At 38.5% G+C, this 27,720-nt stretch overlaps 1 protein-coding gene across 1 annotated transcript in view; it reads right to left on the bottom strand.

The window, feature by feature from the left end:
- fbxw7 (F-box and WD repeat domain containing 7) overlaps positions 1 to 27,720 on the bottom strand; it is a 209,434-nt gene that overhangs the window by 119,473 nt on the left and 62,241 nt on the right. The window lies entirely within an intron of this gene.

Genomic DNA, 27,720 nt, shown 5'->3' with positions numbered 1-27,720 from the left:
TGTACAAAAATAATACACACCTACTACCTTTGAGGACAAATTACACTGATCAAAAGTATTAGTAAAAGCATTTATAACTGCTGTTCTGTTCAGTTTCTACTTGCATTTTAAGAAAGGTTTCTTGAGCACCAAATCAGAATGATTTCTGAAGGATCATGTGACATAGTATAGTGTGTGTGTGTGTGTGTGTGTGTGTGTGTGTGTGTATAAATATTATATATATATATATATATATATATATATATATATATATATATATATATATATATATATATATATATATATATATATATATATATATATATATATATATACACACACACACATAGTATATCTGTTTTTTGTTTTTTATATAAGCTTTTGTAACATTATATATATTCTATATTTAGAAAATAAATTCCAACATTTTTGAATTAATACTTCAGAATATATATTTTTTTTACTTTATTTTTCATCAAATGATTTTGCCAGCTTTGGTGAGCCTTTCCGCGAAAAAAAAAAAAAAAACATTGTTAGACTCCAAACTTTATTTTATCTTGATGCAATCATTTTATCATCTTAACATGATTTTGTATTTAATTCACAACTATGGGGAGGGAGATTACAAAACAATTTTCGCCGTAGGGGGCAGAAATGGACACCAAGTCTAGACAAAAAGTCTTGTTTAACACTGACTCACTGTTCAAGTACAATTTAGATAATAGAAACTACAATAACAGCTTCAACAGACCAAATACAATCACTGAAGACAATAAAAAGCCAGCAGAGGGCATCACTGCCAAATAAGCGCCATTCATGTACAAGGGTTTAAAATCCAGACTATACCACATGCCTGCAGCAGGATGTACACAATAATATCATGTTACAGTAAGGATGGGTCACCAGTGTGAGCGAGTTTGGCAGTTGTTATGTGCCCGTCACCATGTCTTCACATACATTTTTAGATGCGCATTATGCTTTTGTTTTGCGGCATGTGGATTTAGGACTACTGAAATGTTAGCTGGGCAAGTAAAAAAAAGAAACGAAAAAAAGGAAAGGAAATAAATCCTTATTAAACCCTAAAATTAAACGTTGTGCAGAAAGAGAGGCCAGTAAAATGGTAGATGACGGTATGAGTGAGAGCAGGGATGTGCTGTGTAATCCAGACAGGAGTGCGAGAGCATGAGTTTGATAAAGACCTGCTGATTAAGATAACGGAGGGAGCGCGCAAACAGATGGGCCGAGACAATAAGAGATGAGAGGCTGACTGACTGAATGAATGCTGTTGTTTGCATAAAGATAAATAAGAAAAATACACAACAGCATATTAAAAAGACCTCAACACCATGAAGAGGGTTACCTTTGAACTAAAGGACACGATTAACACTAAATTCTCTGTGTTTATTTTTGTGTTAAGTGGCCATGTTCTTGTTCATAATTATGTCAAATAATTAATGCACATTCATAAAAAGTAACGATAACTAGATCTAAAGTTTTAATAATCATTCTAATTATAATAAGCACATTGTCTGTTGGCATGGATGCAAATACAGTTAGAGCACTGCAAACAAGCCTTTATATCACTTATTGGCCGTAGCAATCTGTTGGAAAATTATGAGAAATTCCATAATTCTTTCAAAAAGTCTCTCACTGTACATTTTGGGTTCACTACAAAAATCCAACTCAAACAAAACAAGATTAAATCTTTCGGGAATCCAGCTATACTTTTTGCACTGATCAGTCAGTCAAGTCAGGCACTAGTAAACATTAGCAAAAAAAATTGATATCGACCATTGTCAGAATATACACACAATTATGAATGATTCTCAATGTGCATTAGCCATGTTTTTTTTTAGTTTTTTTCTAGGTGGTTAACTTACAGCACCGACCAGCAGAACTAACAGAACCATTCTAACCTACAAAACCTTGTCCCTGTTTTTTAACGCAAGCATCCATTACTGCTATATCCTTCATCCATCGGATCTATGCATTTACTTTTCTCAGAGGTCTGAATTAGGATCTAATCACAGCATATATATGAAGGCAGAGATCTCAGGGCAATTTAAAATGGCTTAAAGCATCCGATTAGATGAGCTTTTGATTACCCAATCCTTTCCTTTATAACAGAGAAGATCAGAGCGCAATCAGCCAAGATCTAATTGGAAAATAATTGTGTGGCAATGAACTTCAAATAGACATTTCAATTTCCCTTCCCACAGAGGCTGAACAAGGTGAGTTCTATACCCATCCATCCTCCGGGGATCAAACCGAAACTTGGTTAGTTTATCAACGTGCTAAAAAGCAATTACTTAGCAAAGTGTAAGATGCATGCCAGTCCAAACACAAAGCGCCTGGTGAAACGGGCTGTTCTGTGTCTGGAAGGTGCTGGGCTTCCTGTTAGTATTCATGTCCTGCATGCGGGCCTATTCGTGCAACTGCATTAGACACAGAACACAATTAGTGCTGTTAGACTGCACAACTGAACCAGTGCGTGATCAAGTGACACTACTGCAATCTAACCGGCAACACACACACACACACGATTACATTAAGCCTCATTTGCATTGAAGGCGAGACATTAAAGTGTATGAAAACTGCCTTAACAACAGTAATTTGGTTTAGCACGCTTTACACAGAATGCAGCTCTAGTCTCTTGCTGCAGGTTTCTATATTTTTGAAGATTAATAAGTATGTTCTGTCATCGGTAGTAAAGTGGGGTGCAGAAGGTCTCTAAAGGTCCGGGTATACTTTTTTTTTTTTTATGCGTTCCGATCCATCTTGCGGTGTTCAAGCCTTTCGAAGTATGCTCTTTTGTCTGTGAGTGTGAAAGACATGTTCAGTCATGTTACGTCATGTGGACAGTGAACAGACATGGACAGCCGGAGTATACTTTAGAAAAACTAGATACATGTTTAAGGACTTTCACCGTTCAACAGATAATTAATAAATCATTATACATACACATTTTATATTATTATACTCTAAATTATCTTTATTTCTGTGATGCAACACTGAATTTCAAGGATCGTTACTACAGTCTTCAGTGTCACATGACACTTCAGAAATCATTATATTATATATATATAGAGAGAGAGAGAGAGAGAGAGAGAGAGAGAGAGAGAGAGAGAGAGAGAGAGAGAGAGAGAGAGAGAGAGAGAGAGAGAGAGAGAGAGAGAGAGAGAGAGAGAGAGAGAGAGAGATAGTGTGATAGATAGTGTGATAGAAATATATATATAGTGATGGAAAAGTTGTAATCACTGAAGAATACTGATTATTTTGTGTTTGTGTTCATACAGGAGCTAATATGCGTCTCTGCCATGCAGGACACTTCTGTGCTATATTTAACTCTCTTACCATGTGTGGAAAAAGGCAAACAACAAAAATAAAGAAAAGAAATACATTAAAGAAAAAGATTATAGTTCAGCATTATATAATTTCTTAGGGAATTAATATTATGAGTATGTACACTTGTGTATTCATGTAAGGAAATGTGTTGTACTTTTTATCTTATTACATCACAACATTTTTCTGAAAACAATAATAAAAAAAGCGTAACAACCACATGAAACCAACACATTTCTAAGAACTTGCTACATGTTTTTTTGAACTAGATTTTTAAAAGCTATTTTCTTTTCTTTACTGTTGACACTCTCATTTGTCATTGACCCTCAAATTACTTGGGAAAATATCCGAATGATTCAGGCTTGGTATTTTCACTGGCCGCAAAATAGCCCAAAGTGTTTGGCTTGAACTCAGGAGTAAGTGTAATCCAAAGAAACTAAAGAAGGAATCAAAACAAAGAAGTCTAACAAATTCATCAAATTCTTACATCAAAAGCATTTACTTGACTAATGAATACAGCACGGTTTGTGCAATGACACAGGAAACACTCCAGAAGTTTTATAAGGATTCATTTCCAGACATACGCTCTGATGTGGAAAAATGGAAGCATTGCCTTAAAGAGAAGCATTTGGCTTGGCTCCCACCTGGGAAATGCAGCCAGCCTGGCGTAGGCGAGAAAAGTCTGATAAGGGAGTGAGGTGCATCATTTCTTTAGTTATTACTACTGTGTACACTTCAGCAGCAGGTCATTTATCTACATCTAAAGGGGCTGAGAGGAAGGTGAAGCCAAATGGGTTTTGGCACATTCTCTCAGAGAGAACATTTTCAAAGGAGCTGAAAGGGAGGAGGAGAGAGTACAGGTATTATTGGTTTTACGTCATTTCCTACAAATCTGCCCGACTGTCATCTACTCTTGGACACCTCAGTTACAGGAAACATTATAAATGAACAGGAAAACTGAGGGTTATTTGAAACAACCTCAAAGGTACCTGGATGGCTCTTTATGATAAGAACCAAGCCAAATAAAAGGAAAACCCATCACCATTAGGAATTACTCGTTCACTCAAAACTGCACCAATTCCTCTTGTGCCGTTAGCAGCAGAATAAATGACAAAGGCCCATTTGAAAGATACACAAGAACAAAAGATGAACAGAAATGTGGGTAAATATCTGCAACCTGTGCTGTAAAACAGATCTCCTGCTGAAAAAAACCTTGGTTCTTAAAGGTTTTAGTTTAGCTACAGCAACAATGGGGGATCGGTTTGTTCAAGAAAAATGGTTTGTGAGAATAAAACAGTGTCTCTGACCTTGAGCCAGGCAGAACAGGCTGAAAAGACTATCCGCTGACAGGCAACGAATAGCTGAACTGCTTCAGTACATACTGGAAAAGACTCGGTATATCTCAATATGCAGAAATCATACGCATTGGCGTGTAGTATAGGGTTGCAACAGTATACCGGTATGGCAGATTATCACGATATTGACATGTGCGATTATCATACCGTGAGCATTTGCATATCCAACGTCATTACACATCACTGCTTAGACTCCACTCTATATATACAACTGAGACCCCTGACCCCTATCTTATCTCTTTATTCTTTTTATAAGTGTTTTAGTTTACCTTTGTTCTTATCTTTGGTTATTGTTATTTTATATGTTCTTTTGATTTAAATATGATGAGTGAAAACTGGGTTTGATGGAAATAGTAAGTTTGACAATAAGGTTTGACTATGTGTAAATCTGTGGAGGGTATGATGAGTGAGTATGGGTTTAACAAGAAGGTTCCTGAGTAAAAATCAGGGAATAGTGATCAAAATGGATGTTATGAACGTGTTTGAGAAAGAAATGAAGGAGAGGTGTTCTAATAAAGATGGTACATGTATGTAGGCTGTAAACTGAAGAATGTTTATTTTTATATCAGACAATTACTGTGGATCTGACCATTTTATTTTATGTTATCTTAATTTTATTATTATTATTATTATTATTATTATTATTATTATTATTATTATTATTATTATTATTATTATTACTATTATCTTTACAACTGTTTTAACTATGCTTGTTTTTAATTTTTTATTCATCCATATGGTATTCTTTTCTCTCATGTATTTGTTACCACTGTTTTAATTAATTTCTATGTAAAGCACTTTGAATTGCCATTGGGTATGAAATGTGCTATACAAATAAACTTGCCTTGCCTTGCCTTGTCTTTAAATTGTTTCTACAAAAATTTGGAGAGTAACTGAAATTACAATATCAAAATATTAAAAACTCCAAAAATATTAAAGTTTAGTTTATTATTTTCTAATCTAAAAAGATAAATAGAATTCCTTATTTTGTTCAAATTAGATTTTTTTTATTTCTTGTATTTTAGGCCATCCTATGTATGGCAACAAGTAGGAGAGAAGAAAGGAAGGAGAGGCAGCACAATGTTCTTTATTAAAAGAACAGATTTTAGTTTTCATTTGGTTCATTAAATACCAGCTGTCATCACTAGTATTTAACCAGCTTAAGCTGCTTTTCCAGATGTTAACTTTCTGCCACTGAAAGGTGCCCCATCTTTTGACATAACATTTACTCTAGTCGAACATCAAAAGATTTCACGATCCAAAAATCTCATAAGGCTAATACCATAGACCTTTTCACACAAACAAACATGTTATTCTTTTGTCCATATCCCCACCTCACCTCCAGGCATCACATAATGGAGAGGTAAAATCAGCAAAGGACAGAGACACAGACAGGTGTAAACACAGCTCTACTGTGGTAGAATGACTCACGGCCCTGAGGGGAAAGCAGTCCTCATTCATAAAAAAAGAGGACAAGGTCACTGCAAAAAGAGCTACTGGCTACAAAAACGGCTAGATGGAGCAGTGATGTGGTGAGTTTAGTGACAATTGCTTCTACATATTCAAATGACCAAAGGTTAGTCTCATTCAACCTAATTATAATTAGTCAGTTGGTCATATCGTAATTTGGAGCGAAACAGGTCAAAGTGGACTTTGGATAGTGGACTTCAGGAGAAACACCTAAGCACTCCCCCCACTCACTATGATGGCCAGCACTGTGGCAGCAGTGGAGTCATTCAGCTTCCTGGGCACTACCATCTCTAAGGACCTGAAGTGGGACAATCACATGAGCCGTGTTTCCAATGTCAGGCCATATGCAGGCGTGCTAGGGCGTGCCAGGGCAAGTTGCATTTCCACTGTCTCTTCTGGAGCTTGATCGGGTCTTGCCGGGGGTTGCTTGGGGTCAACAGCCAGGGGGTTTGCCCACAGAATAGCTTGGTCCAAAGCGGGCCAGCTCAGGCTTGAGGAATGGTTCCAAACAAAGGCAGAGTTTATCTGAGTCTGGAGATGGCAATGTTGTGGATGATCATATACCAGATAACATCAGCATTAAAGACTTTTAAAAGAATTTCAAACAGCAGTGAGTGTTAAAATAACGTTTGTGATTCGATGTGGATTCTGATCAACGTGTAAGGCAGAAATATTTATATGTATGCTAACCATTACTATTAGACTGGGTAAACCCAGCCTGATCTGCCAGCGATTTGATTTCAGCCTGCAACTCAGTCTGGAAACCCGTACATGCATTTCTACTGCTTCTGTTACACGTTTGCAGGAACCAAATCACAGACTGGCTTATCCACCAGGTGCGCTATTGGCGGGTTTAACACGATGATGGATAGAGACATGATGGGTCTTGCACGTTGATCACGCCTCTTGTGGTCTGATTGGTTGAAGGACTATCCAGTTGCATACAGAGTCATTTAAATGATGCTCGTTTATCACGCCTCTTATGGCCTGATTGTTTGAAGGACTATCCAATTGCGCAGAGTCAATTGAATAATGCTCATTGAGCACACCTCTTGTGCAGTAGAAAATACATAGCAGACTCCCAGACTTTTATACAGAAATATAAAAGATAAAATATAAAGCAAACAAAACACAACTTACACATGAATCAATCAATCATATCATTAAAAGCTAATCTAAACAGATATGTTTTTTATTTGTACTTTAAATTGGGAAATTTAATCCGACTGTCGAATGAGTAATGATGGACAGTTCCATAACTTGGGAGCTGCACAACTAAAAGCCCTACCACCAAAAGAGCTCATCTTGAAATTTGGAACAGACAATAGTTCTGCCTCAGATGATCTCAGAGACCGAAAAGGAGTAAACAGATGAAGAAGGTCCGAAAGATAATCAGGAGCCAAATTATTTAGAGCTTTATATGTAAGGAGTATAATTTTGTAATGCACGCGGTAACAGTGCAAATTGAAAAAGAATAGGAGTGATATGATCAGAGATATGTGAGTGAGTAACAATCCTGGCTGCTGAATTCTGAATTAAACTGCAGTCTGTGAAAATGTTTTTCAGGAATACCAAATAAAAGAGAATTACAATAATCAATCCGGGATGTAACCAAGGCATGACTAAGTACTTCTGTGTTGTGGTATTAATTGGCCTCAAAGTGAAGAACGGAGTCTAGCAATGTTAAGTATATGAAAAAATGCAATGCATGAAATATTATTAATATGTAAACTAAAAGAAAGTAAACCATCAAGTATAACCCCCAGGCTGTTCACTTGGGTGGAGAAGTTCACCGAACAATTATCAATAGCCAGATTGAAGGATTGGGCTTTGGATAGAACAGATTTAGTACCAACAAGAAGGGCCTCAGTTTTGTTGGTTGTTGATAGTTTTCCAGTGATATCTTTGTTGTTGTTGTTGTTTTTGATAAAACTTGCATTTGTTGGCGAAATGATGGGTTTTGCGTGTCGCTTTTCCAGAGAGGCGTTTTAGTGAAGTGCTGCCGAGCTTCTGAGCCGATGGTGGAAGCAGCGTGGTTGTGTGCTCGGTGCTCCAGGTCCGAAGCTATTAGCCCAGCCTGGCCCGTTGAAAGCCCTGGTTCACACTGGCCCGACAGTGGAAGAGCAGCTAATGACTCTATGGTGAAAAAGGTCCAGATGATATTGTACTTCCTTCACCAGCTGTACTACTGTTCCATCGAGTCAGTTCTATGCACCTCTATAACTGTCTAGTTTGGTTCAGCTACCAAATCAGTCATCAGGAGACTACAACAGACAAGTCCAGACTTCTGAGAGGATTATTGGTGCTCCCTTGCCCCCCCCTCCAGGACCTGTACTCTTCCAGAGTGAGAAAGAGTAAATCTTATGTGAAAGGTTGCTGTCCAGACAATATCTTAGATCAGTAGCCACTAGAAAATCTAGGCACACAAACCATTTATTCCCACAGGCTATTTCCTTCTTCAACAGTTAAATTGCCTTCCAAAAGCAATGCGCCACAATTTGAGATTCTGATTCTGATAAATGTGCAACTAATGAATGTCTTGAAAATAGTTTGAAAAATCTTTAGTCTGGGGGCAGCCCTAGTAGCATAACTGTAAAAAATTATATTTACCCTGCAAAATGTTTTAACGTTTTGTAAATATATTAATATGAATTTTATTACTATTAAATACAATGCCTAAATTATTTTGCAGAAAATAAAACTACTGATTTTAACGTTATATATATATATATATATATATATATATATATATATATATATATATATATATATATATATATATATATATATATATATATATATATATATATATATAAACTACAATATGGTTCCTACCCTTATGTGTTCAAAAGCCTTCTCACTGTCTATATCATTTTAGATGTCCCATGAGCAATATTTTCATAGTCAGCAGAAAAACCTCTCAGACACACAATGAAAGTGTCATTAACTGCGTAGGACGCCATTCACAGCAACAAAGGAATTCAGTGCAATAAATTTGTTTGCGTCCCACAGGCAGTGTGCAGATCATGTTCACCTGTCTGTCGGGCTCAGACTACTATTGAAAATGAGCTGACAGCTCCAGCAAATTTTAATCTGTAAATCATGAAGAGAAAGCAACAAGCTCCTCAGGATTTATCAGTAACTTAGTAAAAAAAAAAAAAGTAAAGGAGGAAATGACAAATATGGCTTTGCAGTTTGCACGATTGTGATGTTTACACAGTTCACAAGGCAAAGGGAACAAACCTTTTTTTTGTAATAGGATTTGTTTGTCATAAGATTCAGTTATTTTCTTTGTTTTGTTTTTTATCAGTAAATTGGCACAAAAAAACAATCAATCTAAAAAAAAAAATGTAATTATTAGTATTAAATTACAACCTTTTATGTCTAAAAATGGTGGCAGACGCAGCTTTTATCAAAGCAAAAGTGATGTCAAAAAATGCCGTCTCTGAGCAGGTTTATTTAAATGAGCAGATTGATCCATTGAAAATGGCTCCCTGATATGTTTTTGGTCCATTTAAACCTGAATGCAAGCTAAAGTGTTGCTGAATAGTTGTAGTGAAAATATCAAACATACTCAATCCAAATCAATTTCTCTTGTTTTAACCCATGTGACGGTAGGGTCATCAATCAGTGACAAAGGCTCCACATAGTCAGGTGACCATCAATATTGCCGTCCAATTCACACCTTACTTTAGTTTAGAACCTCTATGAAAATGCAATTAGATAAGGGAGTGAAAAGATATGCTATTATAGACATAATCTTGTTTTACTTTTGTACTGTCAATTATTTTTCACAGCCAATATTTCTGGAGAAGGCACAGCCTCCCATACCACCTTCCAAAATTCCACTGGTAATGAGCAAGTTTGCAGATAAAAACTGAAGAGATTTGAACCAGTCCCTGAAGTGCTCCCGTCTCCGAATCAATTCACTGTACAGCAAAGACATGCACTCTAATGCAATGAACAATTCAGACTGACCCGTACAACCTCTGAGCAGTCGACACAAATATTTACAACTGCCCTGCACCGACTCAGAAAGCGAATAAATAACATTTAATCACGTGTGTTTAAAACATTGATATTACCTATGGATCTGAAACCATCCCAGGCAGCCTTGAGTGTTCAGCAGAATGCAACAACACAAGTTGTCTCACCTAAGCCCCTTTCACACTGAACGTCGGACCCGCAATATTCCCGGAACATTGCCGGGTCGCCTTCTGTGTGAAAGCAACCACGTCCCGGAATTGATTACCGAATTGAACCCGGGTCGGGGACCTAGTAACATTGCAGTATTCGACCCGGGACGAGCGCTGTGTGAACAAAAGCCAAAACTAATGCCGCAACGTGTACGTAGTTATCGTGCGACTTCTAGAATTTTTTCAATAATACAACCCTGCAGTCCCAGAAGAGCTAGTCGGTGATTTAAACGCAGAGAGTGTTCGTATACAAAAGAAACTAAAATTAAACAAGAAGAAATGTGCGCAAACTGGACACAAGTTGAGACCACGGAGCTCCTTTCTATCCGCGCTGAAGCGGAGATCGCTCGCCGTTATACTTCACATACGGATGTCACGTGTCAACTCGATCCGGGACCGTTACAGGTTGTGTGTGAAAGCGCACATATTACGGTATTTCGCTGGCAGTGTGAATGGACCAAATCTAGCGAACCGGGAACAAATGCCGGGTCGCATTATCCGTGTATTTGCCAGAATCGCAGTGTGAAAGGGGCTCTACATACAGATTGTACAAAAGCATTGTGACTAAAGCATTACTTTTAACATTTTTGCACAGGCAAAACATGGACAGTAGTATTGACTAAAAGCTTGCGCCAGTCACTTAGCCAAAGAGCCTGTGTCTAGAGCCAGGCCTTTTTTGTATTTAAGTACTTAAGCAATAATGTGCCCAGCCAGCATCCGTACGCGGTTGTGGATCCGTCTGTATGGCTTTGGCAGACCATAGCACCAAGCTCTGATATCCCTGAACAAAAGACACAGATGTGCAGTTGAAGTACTGCAAAGGCCTACTCTATGCTGGCTCTGTCAGGATTGAAACACAAGCCTTAGTACCATTGATAATCCAGAGTACCTCTCCAACAGAACAGGCAGACAGCCAAGCAGACAGAAATCTGTTTCGCAGAACATGCTGGCGTTGGATCAACTCTATAGCTACAAGGATTTTTATATTTGCACTATTCCACTTTGCATTTACTGATTTACGGAAATAAATGAGACATAGATTGAGAGAACATGAGCCAGTGGGAATCGTGTGGTCGCAAATGAAGCACCAGACTATCATCTTCACAAGTCATTAAACATCCCATGAAATCAAAATTGGAGTTTGTGGCTTTTAGCTCATGTTAGCAATCAAGCCATCTAAATGTTAGTGTACTTCAAAAAGGTGATTAAAATTCACTTTTAACAGATATTTCAAATTTACAGCCCTTCTCTTCTGGGAAAAACCAACCAAAAATATGCATGACTCATCCTGCACTAGACAGATTTTCATCCAATTAAACAGCATTTAACTCTTATGCGATCGAAGAACAGGGCTGAGTCAATACTTTTGGTCCATTTCCCAGAATAAAAAGACACTAAAACTGCATAAGTGAAATTTGTCAATGTTTAGGAGTGCACGAGGATACATATGGCTTTAAGAAAATCCTTTAGACTCAAATTATACCACATGCCCAAAAGTAAAACTTGTCAAATGTGAAAGATGAAATCTGATTACAGAACATGGAGAACATAAAAATCTTGATTTAAAAGAAAATTGGAAAGGATAGTTCACCTAAACATGTAAGACTTTTGTTGAAGTTCAAAACCCAATCCAAGTCTTCTAAGGAGACACAGTTGCTTTATATTATGAACAGATTTATTGTGGGCTTTTATATATACACATCAAACATGTTAAATGGAAGCGTGAACATGCTCGCTTAAAGGGTTAGTTCACCCAAAAAAGAAAATTCTGTCAGTAATTACTTACCCTCATGTTGTTCGACACACACAAGATCTACGTTCATTACAAATTAAGATATTTTTTGATAAACCCGATGGCTCAGAAAGGCCTCCATTGACACCAATGTCATTTCCTCTCTCAAGACCCATTAAGGCACTAAAGATGTCATTACAAAGCCCATCTCACTACAGTAGCTCTACAATATTTATATGAAGCAACGAGAATAGTTTCTGTGTGCAAAAAAACCCCAAAGAAAATAACGATAAACAAACAAACAAACAAACAAAACGCTTCATAAAGCTTTAAACCGTTATGAATCAGTGAATTGAATTAGCAAAAAAATCTTAATTTGTGTTCCAATATGAACAAAGGTCTAACGGTGTCGAACGACATGAGGGTAAGTAATTAATGACAATTTTCATTTTTGGGTGAACTAACCCTTTAGGTACCAATGAGGATTGTTCTCTGCTTACCATATTTAATGTGGTCTAAGTATGTACACTAATTAATACAGAGCCAAAAATCTTTCAAGTTTCAAGTTGCGTTTCAAAGATAAACAAAAGTTGGTTTAGGTTAGGTTTAAAATAACATGAGGGTGAGTAAATTATGCCAATTTTATTTTTTTGAGTCAACTAACCCTATAAGTACTTCCAGGTGGTGAATGTGTGGCATGTATTAAAAAAAAAATCCCTCTACCTAAGAAAACTAATTTGAAAACCGACTGCAACCATCCGTCAACTGATTAGAAGTATCCTGAAGGGCTACCCTCGACTAAAGACTTTCTGGTTACACTTTATTTAACAGTACGTGCACTTACAATGTACTTACCTAAGAAAGTACTGGAAATGTAAGGCAACGATATCGGTTAAAGTTAGGTTTAGGGGTATGTTAAGGGTTACCTTGCTATTACCTAGTTATTGTAAATACAAAGAACAGGATTGTAAAATAAAGTGCTGCCGACATTTCTGGTCGATATTTCCTTGCCACTGTCGCCTTTGGCTTGGCTTGCTCAGTTGGGGACACTAAAAATATGATTAAAGTTATTCAACTTATTATACAAATAAAATGTATGAATTAGGTCTTATTTAATTCTATAAACTTAAATACTGATCTGCCAACATTGTTGCTATATGATAAATTAAACTAAGCTGATAACATCACTGTTTTCTCCAGTACGACTGTACAGCCAAATCTAATTTTGTCGCAATATTATCCTGTTTAACACTGTGAAGCTGCTTTGACACAATCGTGATTGTAAAAGCGCTATATAAATAAAGTTGATTGATTGATTGATATTCATTTAAGCTATTAGTGGATTAGTCGAATAACCCTTAATAGCACTCCAGCACATGCATAAAGCTCTCTTTAAAAATACAGCAGCAAAAAACTACAACAATATGGACAATTAGGCTATACCTGACTCAGTAGTCACCCTTTTCCCCCTCCAGTCTCATGTTATGAGAAATGGACACGAGCTTGTCCATGTTGTCAGGGAGAGACGAGCTCCATGTCTTGCTTACAATGAAGCCAGCCTTTGAGATGATGTGCTCCGATGGCATGGAGGTGGAAGTTAAGTTAAACTTGTCGTGCAGTAAGCTTGGTACTAATTTAGCTACCACACTCTACAGAAACACTTGGATATGTGCCTAATATTAGCGCACATTTATCTAGGTTAATGTTAGAGCAAGCGGCCATGTTAAGTGGCTAACTTTAGTCTACTAACATGTTTCAAATGATAAGTCATGTTTGAGGTCGCATGTCAAATTTTTATAGTCATTCTGTAGCCTCTTGAAATGGTCCCACACTTGCCAATATTCAGCGTATTAGCACATGGCCCAGTCATGTTAACAATCCCTAAATGAAGATTTATTTTCCTGTGGCTATCCGACTAATTAGAGGCTGCACGATTATGGATGAATTGAGAAATCATTTGTGCATGCGCGCACGTGTGTGTGTGTGTGTGTGTGTGTGTGTGTAATGGAGATCGCAATTTTCCCAAGATTCTGAAGAAGGAAAAAAAAAACAGGCAACTAAGAAAATTACATGAAAACTAGAGGTTCTGACAAAATGGCCATTGCTTTAGTCTATTTGAAAGAAATTCATTTGAATGGAGTCAATCTCTCATTCATCAAGACTCGTTTCATTATTGGATGATTCAGCATGTCAATCTTGAGTACCTATAGAGTAGTATTGCATCCTTCATATCTCTGAAAAGTCTTTAGTTTTATTATATTATAAAAGAAAGATAGGGTGTACAGAGTCTTTCCGGGGGGAAAAACAAGTGGCTGGAGGCGTATCATGTGGGCGGAGCTAAAGATTGATGCAGCTATTCTGTTGAGAGCGTCTGAAAGCTCTGACATCCTTAATCGTGAAATTTTTTTTTTAAATTTTTTTTTATCCTAAATAAACAATTGAGATCAATCAGATTTAGCCATACATATATGATCCAGAATCAGATCTAGAACCAGCAGCAACAACGACTACAGCAGGATGTCTCAATGGTATGTACTCCAACTTATATATGCTTAGCGGCTTGTCATGCTCGTGAGTTTTACCACATTTGTGTGTTTACTTATGGTTTATGAGGTCATCAATTGGTTCATGGACTATTGTATGTGATTTAATGTTAGCAGTTGCACGTGGAATGGTTTTCCACGTCAGACTAATGTGCGTTTACATAGAAAAATAATGGAATGGTATTTGAATGAACATTGTTTATAAAATTAAAAATGTCAAAATGCAGGAAACAAACAAAAACACTTGCACAACTCCATTGCTCCCCCGGAAAAACAAACTCCATCCACTGTCCCATTAACGCTGGGTGCTTTGGGAAGCTGTACAGGGTTGTCTTTAGCCTAGAAATCTAGACGCACCCTAGCGGCAGCAAATTTAATCTGCCTGCGAGTGTCGTCTAGCAACTCTCAATACCCTGCTGAGCTGTAATCGCCTAACTCTTGCTGGGCCAATCACATCGTGTATAGAGTTGGTGGGCGGGGCCATAATGACGACGGCCGAGTTGCGTTTGCGTGCTTCTAGTAAACACAGAAACTGGCAAACGACGGTCTTTCGAATCAGCTTTGACTGCGACTCTTGAAGACTTGAGTTAAGCTTTTCTCTGAGAAAAGAACAAAGAACGGCACTGAAGTCATTCTTAAAAAGGGACGATGTGTTCTGAGTTTGCCGACCGGATATGGCGAATGTTTAACCTATCAACGAGCTCTGTTTCACCTTCGTTGCTCTGGTTAGTTGTAGCGCTATCCTATCGCGTGCAGAGGGAGTTTTTAGGGAAGCCGGCTGCTACGCTGCTGTCACAGGACTTCACAAAATCAACAATGTCACCAAAGAAGTGTGTTTTGGGTTGTCAAAGCGTTTGCTCTCTCGCTCTAGTCGTGCGTGCACGCCCTTCCGGGAGAAGATCCCGTATGGGCCGTACAAGGACATTCCGCCATTTCTCACGTCAGATAGACCCATACTCTTAAAAAACTTTCCGAAACTGATGAGAAACAAGAAGGAATATTTTTGCCACAGAAATACTCCAAACGTCCTACTTTTTTTGTTGAAACTTTGTCCATGTTCAGGATGGGAATCCAAGTCTTTAAGAGTGTATGCATGAAACAGCATTCTCAGTATGCATGAAAACGCATTAGTGTTATTTTAATGTTTGTAACACAAATAACAACGTGTTGTTAAAAAGCTGTGAAGCTGCTTCATACTGTAGAGCCTACATTTATGGAAGCTTCTCTCTCCAGATCAGCGCCAGAGCGACACATATGAATGTTGCAGTATGTGATGATCGTACTTTCAAAAGGTTTGCCAAGGTCCCTAAAGTCTTTGGTTTAAACAGTTTCACATCACAAGCGCCAGCGGAGCCGACCCTCTCATTCATTGACATGGGCAGCGGCAAACACGCGTTGTTCATGCTCCACTGACGCATGCGTTGTGAAATGGGCATATAAAGACATAGCAGAATCATGCTCGTTTAGGAATAAGATCGCGTGGGTGTTTGATTCGAGATTACGATCTTTTAACGATTAATCGCGCAGCTCTACAACTGATTAAAATTTAGTCAACTATTAGGGGGCAACCTTAGTATATTGTTGGGTGAGAAAAACAAACTAGTCTAATTTAGTCTTCGCGTGAGACAAAAAAATGCAAACCAAGTCAAAAAAAATGTGACTGTAAAAGCTAATCTAATATAGCTCTCAAATTAGCCTAGTGTCACAATGACAACTCACAAGGCTCGGAGTCTGAATAAAACTTCCTGCCAGCTAAGCAATTAGTTTTATCGTGTCGTCCTGTGTTAATGTGTGATATTAAAGAGGATGCTAATCTATGCAATTATACTTTTGCAGCAGTCACGGGGAGCAACAGCAGTGTCTAGGACGCATTCAGCCTGGTATTTCTATAAATAAAAGACTAATGTCTCCTTTGTGCCCTTGAGTCTACGTTTCATCGAGGAAGGTATTAATCAATACCAGAGCCATGAAAGGATTTAGTCCAGTTTGAAAAGAGGTAACCCAATCCTTCAAGACGAGGCTTACCCAGGATGAGGGAGAAACGTCTCACTCAGAGAGAGAAAACCACTACCTGCCTACATAGCAATCAGAAAGCCACAGAGAGGAAGACAAATGGCGTGAAAGCAAATCATCCTTTTCAGCTTTCAAATCAGCGTAGCATTGAGCACTCCTTTATCTGCAGTTCTTATGATTACAAGTTAAAAACAAGGGACTAATTTTGCTATACGGTGCCAATGCTTAAAATCTGCAAGCACTCTTCACTTTTACAAAGTTTGTTTCTTTAATAAATGATTTTGGATCAATTGTCTTTACCTGAAAAAATAAATGATCGTACCTATTGTGGAGGACTGATCAAATAACTGTCAAAATAAATTAATCTTGCAACATACTCTATTTCCCATGCTCTCAACAAAGCAGATTATATGAGGCAAGTCGAAAAATTTAAAATAAAAGGTAAAAAAAAAAAAATTGATTATTTTCCTATGAAGAACTAGGACGATGTGGTGTGAAGTGAACATCTCAGAGCCAGAGCTTTTTGAAATCCAGGACTTTTAAAGACTGTCAGTCCTGCTCAACAATCACAGCAGGCCAAACTGACTATAGGCCACATATGAGGGTCCATGAACTCATATGCCCACACTTTTCTACTGCGAAAAACTCTCTTCAAAAGCAGAGGAGCGAAAACTCAGCTGCAGACAGCCTTTAACAGATGTCCATTAAGAATGCACGTCTGTTCAAAGACAGCTCTATGGTTGTCAAGGTAGCAGGACAGCCATTAAATCACCTGGTTCTATTACAAAATCAATTACTGCAGTGCGCTTGCATGGTCTCCAGTCCCTCTAATGGCCAAATAACAATGGAGACACTACTGCAAGGTCAGTCTTGCTGTGCTGATCCAGACAAACTGAAATCTTCATCAAGAGAATGCTAACAGATCCTCTCTCAGAGAACAACTCTTACACAACTAGTTGAAAACGCAAAAAAGATGGACCAACTGACCATTATTTATAAAACTTTAAGATTGTGCATCATGTTGGCCTTGTCGACCTTATTCTGGATTGACTAATGGTTGACTGGGTTGACTAATTAAATGTATGGTCTGTTCAGGCACTGGAACTGAAGCATGTCTCATTGTTCAAGGTCACCTTAAATTCTCCCTTTGTGTCCAATAGAAAGTTTTTGGAATTGCTCATTTCCATTTTTTCACTACTTGAACTATTGACAGCAAAGTAAAAAACAACAACAAAAAAAACAGTACAACCCATTAAAAAGACAAGTACATTTATCCTTCATCATAGCCTAGTTTTCATCAAAAATGACATTTACTCCATCCATAACTTTTTGCAACTTGTCTGTAAAGATACCAAGGATTCTTGCAGCATATTTCAAACACTCCTGCTACAGAACTACACATTTTGTTTTTAGCTGGAGGTTACCTTGTGCTGAGGTGGGCAGCCAGTAGCCAGGCGCTGCAGGTGCTCAGAAGTGTGGCTGCAGGACAGCAGGTCTGAGCAACAAGTAGAGCGGCCCAGCCTCTTCATCAGCGATGAAATGATGCTGCAGCCACAACCGCACATTGACTTGCTCATCAGAAGCCAAAAAAAAGTTGAAAGAGAAGACTGATGACACAAGCCTTGATGAAAGAAAGGTTCTCAGCAGTCAACGGCCAAATGCTTGAAGGAGCATACGGTCAGATTAGGTGACAGACAGGGACCAGAGTTTGACAAGTGGTTGCGTCAAAAGAGCGATCTGCAGTTCTCAGGAAGAAAACTGCCACGGAAAGTAAAGTTTCTCCAGAGCCAAATAAGTCACAGGTCTACAGCCTCTCACCTGATTTCTAGAAAGAGTTCCTTGGACATCTAAACAGGCAAGAAGACCACCCTGTGAGTTCACCTTAGGACACGGTTGTTCATATCAAGTCTTCTTCCCATGATCAGTATTTAGTTGTTCAGAATTTGGGGGGATACCTGTGAAGCTCCTGCAAGTGCCGGAAGCTTGTCCATGCCTGTAACGTAGAGCCTGAAGATGTGGTTGTTCCCGCAGGTGGGTGGTGATCCTCAGATGGCTTCGGAGCAGGTAGTCAGAGAGTGCCGCTCTCAAACAGGCCAAGCTTACCCTCCCTGCACTTCCCTCAGCTGCTTGTGATGAAGCTGCATCTCTTCCTTCTCTCTCCCACCCCCTCCCTCGTTCTGACACAGTCCGCTCTTCCGAGCATCTCGATGAACAGCAGCTCTGAAAGCCCCTCCCTCCGTCTCTCCTCCTCACGCTCATCTCAGCAGCCGGACTGCCTCCAGTTACAAACCAGCATCTGATGCATCTGGATTTGTAGTGGGTTCAGAATAGCACAGCACCAGACGACTTTCTACAATATGCACAATTTGTACACAATGTAACATGACCTACTACATTAGTAGTGCAGTATACCATCAAGCATACCCTTTGCAGAATATTATATTTAATAATGCAATGTCCTCGACTTTTCATTTTCAGTCTGATGAATGGACTGGAAGCAATATATTGCATAACTTCTTTCATGACTCATCATTTGAGTGGACAGCCAAAATTATTTTAAAACTGGATTACACTCATAAAAGATACATTTATGTTTATGTTAGTGTTTCAGTTTCAAATTCTACTTTGTTTTAAAACTGTATATATTATGTATGCAAGGTTTTCATTCCAAATATGGCCAGAGCTTTGTTATAATGCGATTATCCTTTACCCTTGTTATTGAGATACGTTTCCAAACCAAATTACCAGAAATATCTTTATCTTGATCCTGAACCAAGTTTACAGACATCTCAATCACCTACTATAAGCGGGGTTATGAAAGCAGGACAATCCCACATAAAAATAATGAATTTTAGAAAGAAATTACCTAAATTACAAACAACATTACAACAAAAGGTCAACTAAAGAGATCAACATCAACATTTTGCTGGAGGCATGATTACGCATTTAGGAAACTGGAGAAGAAATAACACTGATAAAGGTGCCGACAGGCTGTGGGTAAAACGAAATGAAGGCAATTCTGCCTGAGCAAACCTTCTTTAGCCCAAACGCATCATGACAGTCCATCTCATCCTAACCTTATCTCTCAAAGTGTTGAGCTCCCTCACGTAATCTTGCGCATCCAACCTGATTAGCGAACAGACTGGGCTCCCTTGGGCCTTGTGGGAGATATGCAAATTGCCTGACTCATCAGCAAATTATATGAAGGATGATAAAGAGATTCCACTGTAGGGATCACACCATTGGCTGATGGAAAGGAGAGGGAAGATATTGCAAGGCACAGTGGTGTCTCAGAGGTGGGCAAAACATGAAGCTCCAGGCGACCAGCCAGAAAACTATAAATAGACAAGCATAATCAGGACAAAATCACATTTCATCATAACCATTATCCAAAAGGGCATGCACCTTACAGGTATACGTGATGGGATCAAACGGTTAAGACCCTAAAGATTCAAACAGAGCCCATTTTGAATTGTGAGAATGAACACAGCAGCTTTATTTTGCAAAGTGACCCAACAGACTCATGAAGTCTGACAGCAACCTTGGACAAGTCTGTACTGGTTCTGTAGGGAAACGTGTTGAATCGAGATTCGATTTTTCAGTCAACACCAGCTGCTTCCATCATGATAAGATGTGGTCACAGCAAGAGACTGTCTTTCTGCTCAGTATTCAGGAAGCCAGGTGAAATCAGCCATGTGTGCAGAGGACATGCATGGGAGGTCCACGGCTCCACCAGCCTGGAAACGAACTGCAGTTATCGCTTCAAGGTGCAAACAATTTCCAGTGCATTTTGCATTCAGGTGTGATTTTTTTTTTAGTAACTGAAAGCTTGGCACTAATGGTTTAGGGGCAAATTAGTTGTCACTTTATTGCACTGCACTTATGATTAGGCCTGCTGCATTCTCTCTCTTGCAATCCATTTCAACTTCTTTCTAACACCTGTTACACCCTTGCTTACTCCACCAAAATTGGGTTCTGAAGTAAAACTCCTTACTGACTGAAACATGGGGCTTCACTATAAGTCGTCTTGACATTGTGATTCATTACACTCAGTGTATTCTCTGTGGAATCTTTAGCCCTGTTGCCAGAGTAAATGGACCAAATCAACAAAGCCCAGCAACACAGACAGAAACTCATTCATTCTCCCAACTGTGACACAATCAGAGATAAAACAAAAAGAAAAAGAAAGTCTCAACAGTGGGGCTTCATCTGGCTGGCATAATGATATCAAAGACTTGCAGCTTCCTGCACATTTTTTATAGGACAATGCAATAATCTCAAGACAGTTGAAAAGCCTTTACCTCCCCTATGAAAACATTTGTAGCATTTTAAATGAGAAAGCAACATTTAAATGTGTTCTAAGGGTTCAATAAAAGTGAAGCTGTAACCACAGCATCTCTAACATGCTTTAGATTGCCACAGAAAATAATTTAGACTTCTAGCGCACTTAAAATTGAAGTCAGAGAGGAAAGTCCTTCTGAGGGTTTAAAAGCCTAAATGTGCAGCTTATATTTTTGATAAAGCATTTACAATAACACTTCCAAACTAAAATGTTATTTGAGCTGTTAAGATGTTTAAATTGTCTTTTAAGTGGTTTTCAAAGGATGGATGTCATACATTACCAATGAAATTCCTGTGGCTGGTGTTTTCTCCATGTAAACATTAATGGATAGTCATGACAAGTCCTAAAAGTACCCTTCAAATGTACAAGTATCATGCACAGGTTTACCGCACATAAAGGGTGAAGAGATTGGATATAACCTTGCAAAGTTAATCAGCAATTGTATTCTTAAGTTGATAAAATGTTGATTACTGCTCGGTTTCATAAACATTTCAACGTACTATTTAATAACTGACAATATTATCTTAACACCATCACTCCTGTAAAAGTAATAATTGCTTGACAATTGACCCTTTGCTGAGTCACGCCTGAAAACCGCCACAGGCCAATCGAGGCTTAGCAACTGTAACTAGGCGTGGACGGTCTGTCAAGCTTTCTAATGAAGCAAACATGCCAATGCATTGTGCGTATGGATTGTGCAAATCTGATGCCTGGTATCCTAAAAGTTTGGACGGAGGGTGGAATTTGTCCTCGAACCTAAAACCCAAGGTGACAAATGCCAGGCGTGAATCAAGCAGTGTGTGAGGGCCCCATTCAAAACTAAATGTCGATGTGATGCAGTAAATAGACTAGTCTTGTAGCTTTATTTATTCGTTCTATTGTAGTTTGTTTAGACAAATCTACCTCCACTTTTTAGTACAATGTCCACATCTTCCATGTCTAATCAAGAACCAAGTTCCCAACCTGCATTTTTTTCTCCTCCTCTTATGAGAATCTGTTACACTTATGTATATAAGCATGGAAAAGATCTGTCACTACATTCATCATGACTTTAAACAAGTGACTGACTTGAAACCGTTTACAGATGTGATGGCCAATAGTTTGCCTGCAAGTACTGAGAAAAGAGGTAAAAGATCATGCTGTGTTCTATGTACATTATTTATGAATATTGCTTTTCACTGTGTCAGCTCCCTGCTTTCACATCGATCCGGTGCGATCCAAGGTCTAAGAGTGTGGATTTCACAGAGGCAGACAGAGAGGGATAGGAAGAGACATTCAGATTTTTCTATAAACATGTTAATGGAAGAGGGAAAGGGGTTTGATAACAGGATGGAATGTGATCAAGAAAAAAGGTCGTTGAAAAAGCAAATTGGACCATTTAAAAAACAAGTGATCTTTCTAGAGTATGCTACTACTAGATTTTTACATCACCTATTTTGATTGGTATTTGCCTGTGCAAAACTTGTTCGCCACAATGTAAAAACATGTCATGACATGGAGCTTCACTATGTTGCTTAAGTTATTTGCCCAAAATAAACACATTCTGAAAAATATTTTCAATCCTCGTTCCAACCCCTTGTTGGAAATGACCAGTTTTTAAGGGGTGGGTCCTCTTAAATCTGCGTAAATTGAAAGCTGAAACATCCTTTACCTCCCTATTGTGACGTATATCCAAGTGAAGCCGATTCTGAAACAGAAAAACATGTTTTGTCCCATGTAATTTCCAGGGAAATTAAATACTAACTAAACAGAGGCAGATCTGAAAGGCAGTTTGCAATCAGTTGTGGAGGAGTCTTGCCCTCCGTCAAGATACACGTCATGAAGAGAAATTATGCCATTTCGAGGGTAAACAGACACCGTTATGATTGGCTAACGTCATTGCATTGAAAAAAATATGTATCACCCTGACTATTACACACGAGTAAGAGTTTTGAAAAAAATATCCATAGACAACAAAGTATTATGAAATAATTGATTTACGATAACTGCTGTGAAATCAAACACAGTTGTCTGCTTTCTTTTCAAATAAAAAAAAGTTTCTTTGCAAACTTTCCATTACACTGTGCCTCATTTATCAAGCAATTTGCAGTCAAATGCTCTTAACAAACATAAAATGTAAAGACGCAATCCAGGACAGCATTGAATTAAACCAACCATTTCCTTCACAGGTGTCCTTGTAAAGTCTGTACACACACAAAAATGGGCAGAATAAAGCAAATGTTCTTTTACTCTTCCATTTGTCCTTTTGTCAGCAGAGAGAACATCAGAAACCGATCGGGCATCTGTATAATGTATCTAATGCAGAGAAAGTATCAGGGAGATGCGTTGTATTTTCTTTCTAGGGAAGCATTAAGCGATTGAACGGAAGTCTGATTGAATGCCAGTCTATGGTGCGAAGATGTATAACTATTTGTCAGTATATGCAAATACATTTGCCTATGTGCTTTTATTATAATGCAAAGGACATTTATAAAACTTGCAGGATGTTTTAATGGTAAAACAAAATAATAATTGTCAAAAGATGAAGGAACTTTTGATTTCTAATGTCATGACCTCATGTATGTAACTTTGACTGTTTTATCTCTTAAAGGGTTAGTTCACCCACAAATGTTCACCCAAATTAATTACTCACCCTCATGTCGTTGGACACCTGTAAGACCTTCGTTCATCTTCGGAACACAAATGAAGATATTTTTGTTGAAAGCTGATGGCTGAGAAAGGCTTCAGAAAGGCCTCCATTGGCATTCAGTACATTCCCACTGACCCACTCACAAGACCCATAAAGGCACTAAAGACGACATTACAAAGTCCATCTCACTACAGTAGCTGTACAATAATTTTACAATGCGATGAAAATAGTTATTGTGCACACAAAAATCAAAATAACGACTTAATCCACCAAATTATTGACGTGAAGTCGACGCATGTGCGAGAATATGCTGTTCGAATCATAGCGAATACATGACCCGGAAGAGGAGGAGCGCCGCTATCGCATGAGTTCCAGGTGAGTTTATGTCAGAGACCTAGACGGAAGGCAATAACTTGGCGGATAAAGTGATTATTTTGATTTTTTTGTGTGCATAAAAACAATTCTCGTCGCTTCATAAAATTATTGTACAGCCACTATAGTGAGATGGACTTTGTAATGTCGTCTTTAGTGCCTTTACGGGTCTTGTGAGTGGGTGAGTGGGAATGTACTGAATGCCAATGGAGGCCTTTCTGAAGCCTTTCTCAGCCATCAGCTTTCAACAAAAATATCTTCATTTGTGTTCCAAAGATGAACGAAGGTCTTACGGGTGTCCAACGACAAGTCTGACTGCTTTGGACATGTAAATGCACAGTATGAGACTAGTTATGCACTAACGTTAAATAAACAGGAATAAAAACTTGAATAGGCTTAATACACTCTTAAAAATAAAGGTTCTTAAATGGTTCTTTGGCAGGGTGTATGGTTCCATGAAGAAACTTTAATATCCAAAGAACCTTTCCATTGCACAAAAGGTTCTTTAGGCTGTAAAATGGTTAGAAAAAAATTGTTCTTTAAAGCAGCGCTTGGTAACTTTTGCTCTCGGGGTCCCCTTACAGTTTGGGAAAAATAATGCCCTCAACTACTGTCGTAAGCTCTGTCATCCTACAACAGGGGATGCCATCGCGCGTGCATTTGTTGACATGACAACCCTGATAGCCCTGAACTAATAATGCGCGGGTCGTCTCATAACCCGCGGACACCATATGTCTATTTAATGGTCGCGGGTGCGGGCCGGGGTTTTAAAAATATATACAGTGGTGCGGGGCAGGTCAAATAACTTCATAAAAGCGGCCCCACAGGTTGGTGCAGCACTAACAGTTCCCCTGAACACTGCAGGAGGAGTTCACATGCAGGTGTTCTTCTGGCGGCGTGAGTGAAATGTCTTCATCCCAGGTACAGTCAGTGGCATATGTTTCAGCATGTCATATGAATGTAATTTCATGGGTTTTATTTATTAAAACACCAAATAATCACGATGCTCACGTTTACAAGCCAGCGTCATTATAGTAGTCTATTGGTTACCGTTTTACAGAATCTATATGATACTTCAGTTCAATGTTTGAGTGGTAGGTATACCATAAGCATGACAGCATCGGACGGGCACGCCTCCTTCAGCTCACGCCAACGAGCAAACGCTGGGCCAATGTTGATCCTCGTCCTACCTTTAATCCCATCACTTTTTCATTTCCTCTTATTGCTTTCCTCCAACAAAACCTTTTCTTTCTTATTTGTCTCTGCTGCTTCGGACATGACTATATTATCAGACAAACAAAGTTGGGCTCGCACGTCCGAATTTAAGGAAGTGTGGATGTTGGTGGAAGTGACGTATTTGCCGTAAAGCAGTCAAATTTTGTAGTTCTTTTTTTTCTCGGGTTACTACCCGAAACTTGAAGTTTAAAAGTATGATTAAAAACGATACAGACCCCATCAAGCTATGGCAGATGTGTCAGTCAACCTATTGCAAGTCGATGTATCATCACAAGAGTCTTGAAAATATATTATGAAGGTTGAAAAGTTACCTGGTGCTGCTTTAAAGAATCTTTCACAAAACGGTTCTTTGGGGAACCAAAAATGGTTCTTCTATTGCATCACTATGAAACCCCATTTTTGGTTCTTCCTGGCACCTTTATTTTTAAGGGTGTATGCACAACTGTAATAGTGATCCTTCGCAAAAACAAAAGCAAACAATAAACTAGTAATATCTTACTGTACAGTTAATTCAGATATTCTTACTAAATGTTTCTACTACTAGCATTTGCTAATAGATCCAGGTCGAATAAGATAAAGCAATCAGACAATTTTCCCAGTTCTTTAATATAGCATAAGACCAAAAGGCTGTCAGGAGTAAAAATACATAATACAAAGAGTACTTTAGCTAGAATCAAGTCAGGAAACCCAGGAAGAAGGTAGCAACTGCTCCCAAAACATTAAACCATTGTTTTACCTACACAACAGTCATTGTTTCAGGTAAGAGTTATCAATTTCCTGTTATCAGGAATGCCGCAGTGCCTGATATCCCAACACTGAAGACTATTGGCGAACAAAAGCAGCAGACCATGTGCAGAGGCAACTGGCCAGATAAAAGTTCTGTTGGGTGATTTTACATTCAATGACAATCAGTTCAAATGACCTTTAGACAGCTATGGCTAGTGTGCGGAATATGAAGGGAAAAAGTCTTTTAATAAAACAGACACGCAAGGTCAATTTAAGACAGACACCCCTTGATTTTCAAACAACCTAGGGGTTTTATTAAATCCAAATTTTCAACATGAATTGAAAAACACAGCAAAGGAAAAGGCTGTACGTGGATACATTGAGACAAAGTAGTATGCTGCAGAGTTTGTTCAAAATAGGAACAGGCCATGATGATCAACTAGTCCACTGGTTGACCAAGACATAGTCTTGCCTCTATTACATGCCTATTAGTGAGGGTTACTAACATATAAGCCTGTGTGTTAACAATAAAAAAATGAGACAATATTATGTCTGTCACAAATGTTATTAGACAATGAATTGTCCCAGAAGTCATTGCGATACACTATATTATGGTCATGTTAAAGGGGTCATGACTAGGCCTGTCGCGATAGTCAATAAATCAATTAATCGCACAATTTAAAAAAACGAGCTCGATAATTTTTCCGGCTGCAATAATTTCCATTTGCACGTTTGCTTGCTTTCCTGGTCTCTCTCGCTGACTCCACGCATCTCGTTGGCCAGGTGTTTATGCTCGTCGCGCAGGCTTGGTGCACCGTGATGAGACGTCATGCTCGGCCAGATTCTCCTGGAAATCATGTTTCATTGGTTGCGGAGCCGAACGCAAAGTTACAATATTTGACGTGCACGGCGCCAAGTGAAAAGCACCCTTGCGCTCTTGCGGATGCGCCGAGTATAAACGGGTCTTATAGCTACACTGAAGTTGTCAGTTTTATAAATGCAAGTTAATTCTTCAGTTCAATCTTTGTGTGCTAAATAAGGTACATAAGTTCCTGTAGAGATAGCAATAGCAATACACACTCCTTTTTTTGCCAAATAAATGAAAAGCATGTCATCAATGTTTTCTGACTTGCTGTATCAAAATCTCACTAAGCTTTCCTCAGAGATGGTCAGGTACAGTTGTTTGTGTATGATTACAAGATACCAGTAACTTTAAAAAAAAATAATAATAATTAAGTTATATATCATATGCTGAAGCAAATTTCTGTAGTGTTAACGATCAAAAGAAAAAAACGAAAACAAGAACCGTACAGAACCGAACCGTGGGTTTTGTGAACCATGCCACCCTTAATATGCACCTCATCTGTTGCAGTTTTCATCCATTTTATTTATTGTTTTTGGTTGTTTTGTTCATTTAATGTAGATATTTAAAATGTTTTCCATTTTCAGTGTTAAATAGTCTTTAGAAATAAAAGTTTATTGATCTTTGAAAAGAATTTACCTGCATTAATATTAGCGTTTTTAGCAATAATTTCTTGGCCAATTTATCGTCCAGCAAATTTGTTATCATGACAGGCCTAGTCATGACATGAAACCTAATTTGCCTTGATCTTTTAGCATATAACATTAAAACGTCCTGCAAGTTTCATAGCTCAAGACGTCCTCCCCATTATAAACAAAGCATTTATTTAATCAAGCTCTAAAACGCAGCTCGTTGTGGATCCTACGGGGCAAGGTGACTTCACCTGGCACCAGTCATTTGCATATGACCGGCTCCAGCGGAGA

Source organism: Pseudorasbora parva, chromosome 4 (assembly GCF_024679245.1).
Source record: "Pseudorasbora parva isolate DD20220531a chromosome 4, ASM2467924v1, whole genome shotgun sequence".
In the NCBI taxonomy this organism is placed as follows: domain Eukaryota; kingdom Metazoa; phylum Chordata; class Actinopteri; order Cypriniformes; family Gobionidae; genus Pseudorasbora; species Pseudorasbora parva.
Note: the sequence above shows the minus strand (reverse complement) of the source record. Positions and strands in the feature narration are given on the sequence as shown.